This window comes from Protopterus annectens, chromosome 8.part0 (genome assembly GCF_019279795.1).
Source record: "Protopterus annectens isolate FY-2018-M chromosome 8.part0, PAN1.0, whole genome shotgun sequence".
NCBI lineage: Eukaryota > Metazoa > Chordata > Ceratodontiformes > Protopteridae > Protopterus > Protopterus annectens.
The window spans coordinates 1,117,085,485-1,117,090,219 of record NC_056741.1 but is presented as its reverse complement, the minus strand read 5'-3'; positions in this window follow the sequence as shown (position 1 = coordinate 1,117,090,219).

The window sequence follows — 4,735 nt, the reverse complement described above, 5'->3', positions numbered from 1 at the left end:
ACGCAGAACATGAGCAGGTAGCTAAATAAATCACCCATTCACTAGAGCAATTAGCAAAAAATTTTATATCGAAAACCTTGCCAGTGTTTCTGCTAGTAAAGTACTTTGTCTTATCCACCTGGATACAGTGGGTACAATGCCCACATGGAAAACACCCCAAAAGGTAATCCCCCATCAGGGTTGTTTGACACTGTGACTGGACATCTAAAGACCCAGTTTTGTAATGACTAAAAAAAAGAACCCAATGTTCTGCCTCTCCTGTAACCAAATGGGCATCTCTCTGGTAACATACTAGCAAGCCTCACATCTCCCATCAAGATGCACCAATTTTGTTAAATAACTTGCAAAAAATTCTGTGTGTTACACCCATAGATGGTAATAAATCTAATATGTGAATCCTGAAAATGCACCCTATCCTTATATCTCATAAGATCCTTTCTGTCTAATGATGACACCTCCCTGCATGCCATGGTAATGGTACCAGACTTGTACCCCCGAGCCCTGAATCTACCCACCAGGTCCCTCCTATGATGTTCAAAATTGTTGGAATCAGAGCAACTCATAAATTGGGACTTAGGTATGTTGCGTATGATATGAGGAGGATGATGACTAGAAGCATGCAACAAGGGGTTATATTCTGGAAATTTCCGGTGCACCTATGTGTCTAATGTATGATCAGGATTCCTACTAATCAGAACATTGAAAAAAGTAATCTTATTCAGATCAAAGTTACAAGTAAAGTGAATACCCCATTTGTTGCTATTGATATAATCCAAAAATTCATTCAAATAAGCAACATCCGCTTTCCATACTAACTAGCACTCATCCAAATAACGATGCCAAATATCAATTTCAGACAAATACAGATTATGAAGGAGACCGAAAATCAATTGTTCCTCTACATATGCCATGAAAAGATCAGCATATAAAGGGGCAAATGATGCCCCCATAGCAGTACCCTGTATTTCCAAGAAACAACAATCCTGATAGTAAAATACATTTTTGGTTAGTACATGTTCAGTTAATCCCATGACGAAAGTACTGAAACCTGGTGGGTAAAGTTCTGATATTATTAACCAATGTTCCAGAGCTAGCAAGCCTGCCCAGTGTGGTATGTTATTGTAAAGGGCGGAAACATCAAGAGTACATAACAACCAACCTGGCTCAATTTGGGTGTCTTGCAAAATCTGAAGGAACTCCGTTGTATCTTGAATACGGGCCCTAACATACCCAAGTAATGGGTGAAGAGATTGTGTCAGATAAACTGACAATGGCTCCATAAGGGAACCCCTACCTGAGACAATAGGCCTCCCAGGGGGGTTCTGTAGTGATTTATGGACCCTGGGTAACAAGTATAGATATTGAGGTTTGAGATCACTCACTGTCAAATGTTTAGAAATAGAGGTTGTAATAATCCCCTCCTCCACTGTCAAATTCAAGAAACAGTCAATCTGTTTTTTAAAACCCCCAGTGGGGTTCAACGGCATAAGCATGTAATGCTGTTTATTATTCAATTGTCTCTTGGCTCACTATCATACTTGACCCAGTCCATAACCACTACAGCACCCCCTTTGTCAGCCAGTATAATAACCAGATTTTTATTAGACTTGAGTTGTGTTAGGGCATCTTGTTGTATCTTAGAGAGATTATGTGATTTGACAACCATATCTGAATAATGGAGGTGTAGATCTTTGAGAACTCTGTGAAGAAAAAGATGAACAGTAGGGTTCATTGGAGGCATAAAACTGGACCTATGGAAATCAGATGAGTAATTACCAGGCTCATGATTGTATTAATCAAAATACAATTTCAAATTCAAGGTTCGACAAAAGGAATACACATCATCATGCAGGGACGAAGTTTAATCCTTTATTCAGTAAGTCTACTTCAGCTGATGATCCATTCCAAGGCAGAAACATGGTAATGACAAAACCCAAAGTGTTGAACCGCAAAGTCCAAACTCCAAAACGTGATTCCGCTAACTAAACCACCCCCGGACCGATAATACAGTTGAGAACCGCTATTAAAGCATAAAATAATGAAAAATTGGTAAGAAATAGCTAATTAAGCTGTTCCAATAGATTCTGAAACAGCACAAGTCCTACAACATCTCATACACCACGCGCCAACAGCCAAGAAAGAAGTTCCAAAGTACACGACAAGCCAGCCTCAGCAAGTACGGCAAGGGCACGGCAACAAAAATAAATATCAAAGTCAAAAAGAGAGCAGCCAGCCCAAACTGGTGTAATAATGTTCTGGGAATGACTAAAATAACAGCAAGTGTATAATAAATAGACCAATAAGCCCATAAAAGTCAATAATAAACCATAAATGAAAATGTGTTAAACAGGTTCCACCCACACCCAAAGAAAACTAAATTGGTCCTAAATACCAAAACAAAAAATGAAAGTATCCAAAATGATACCAAATAGTATAAAACACTGACCCGAGGAACAATAATAGCCCCTACTCTTATTAAGCATAAGCTCTAGGCTGTGAATTCAAGCCAAAAGGAATGGTGCTATGTGCCCCCAAAAAGACCTTGGTCCATAAAATGGACTTCAAAAGGGGGAACAATAACAGCCACCAACCTTAATGAGCAATTGTGACAAACCAATCATGTTCTGTTACCAATTAATTGTTTTATTTATAATATGGCTATTTGTGGAAGTTTTGTTACACTGAGGAAGGCTATGTAATTTTTGTCGAAACCGGTCTGTTTGTTGCCATATTAAAATTGGTTTCAATACACCACTTTGGGCTGGCTGCTCTCTTTTTGACTTAGAAAATAAAACAAACCATAATAACATTTTCCATTATTACTGTTATGCAGTACACATATGTTTTCTTTTCAGTAATTTCATTTTACTCCAACATTACATGAATTGCTCAGTTCCTGCCTTCCCTAAAACCTCACTTCTCTTTAAATTTATTCTACATATGTTATTCTTACAAATTCCATTTATTTCTATTAAAATTGCTCCTTTCCCTTTCTAAAGATCCCACCTCTTGTTTTTTATCCCTTTTTCATTATTCAAAACTTCCATTATGTCTGTTATAGATTTTGCTTTCTATTTTCTAGTAACTGTGTTTTGCCATCCAATAGCATTAAACTTAATAAGATCTTACTTTGTCAAGATAATTCCAATTCTATATCACAGCTCAAAATAATAGTTTCTTTAGTTACTACCATTTGTTTCCTCAACACTTCTTCAAAATACTCTGTAAAATATTTTAAAAATCTGCCAACTTGTTACATTCCCCAAAACATGTTTGCTATCTATTTGAGGAAAAAATCTTCTGAACTCTACTGTGGGGTATAAAAATACTTATGTAAACACTTCCATGCAAAAATCCCCTTCTGAAATTTGTTGCATAATTAGGTACCCTAAAGATTTTTCCCATTGTTCCTCTGTAAATTAACATTCTTATCTCTTTTCTTAATCTTGTCTGATCTCCTCTGATTGTTTCTTATAGTCAGAGCTGTAGCTAGTAACTAGCAATTCCAGTTCCCTGCGTCATTCCTCAATCTCACGCCTCCCTCAACTTTTTAAGTTGAAGACCAAGAAAAAAGGACCTTTCATACTTGAGGATTCCATTAAAAAAAATTTATTTTATTTATTTATTTTATTTTACATTTGTTGACTGGGATAGTCCGATTGGATACATGTCCAATTTTAGCGGAGGCCCAGGGAGAAAAGCTCCAAACTTACAAATAGATAAAGACAAGCAAGTTACATTATATGCAGAAACATATTGTATTGACATAGAAGTTACAGTCTTACATTTCAAGCCTATGGTGAATACAGTTTATATTCAGAAATATATACAAATATGTTACAGTTTCTCTTATCAAACCTATAGGTGCAGCTTATACACAGAGTATCTGCAAAGGTGTTACAGTTTCTCTTTTCAAACCTTTTAGTGTAAGAGGTTAGTCACTGTGAATAAAAACTGCAGGGATATGGAAGTAGATGAGGCTTTAGTCAGGGTTAGAGCAAGGACATAATCAGTGAGTTTTAAAATACCGAGTTCGATTTTTTTTGAATTGAGTAAGGAAGGGGTTCAGAGTAAGGTCAGATGGGAGCGAATTCCAGGTTTTGCCTACTGAATTTGCAAAGATTCTCCAGATAGGTTATTAGCTTTAACGGACTGAACCAAAAGTTTTATAGTGGAACGAAGTGGCCTAGCGTTTTTGTAGGGATGGATAATGTTTTTAAGGGAGGTAGTTTTTTCTAGATGGTTAATAACCTTGAATGCTACAGTAAGTTGATTATATTGACTTAGCCTGGGGAATTCTAGCCATCCTATGAGGTTTAGGTTTTGACAATGGTGTGTCCTGTAGGGAGGTTCCTGTGGTAAACCTGGCAATTTGATTGTAGCAGCTAGAAAGTTTGCTGAGATCAGTTTTGTTCAAGTTAGTGAGTATTGGCGAGGCATACAGTAGAGTTGAAAGCAGATGGGTACAGGCAATGACAGTCCTAGCTAGAGGGGTGAGAAAAGGTTTGTTTTTGTATAGGGAGCCAAGTTTTTTATTAACGGTTTTAATAGTTTGGTTTATGTACATATCATATTTGAGGTTGTTGACTATTATTCTGATGAGATTATGGTCCCATTGTTAGATGTTATAGTAAACGAAAGTTGAGAGGATTTGCGAGTGGGGAGAAAAGCAATAGCTTTGTTTTATTAGGGTTTAATATCAGCTGTTGATTAGAGATCCAGTTTTCCACTGTAT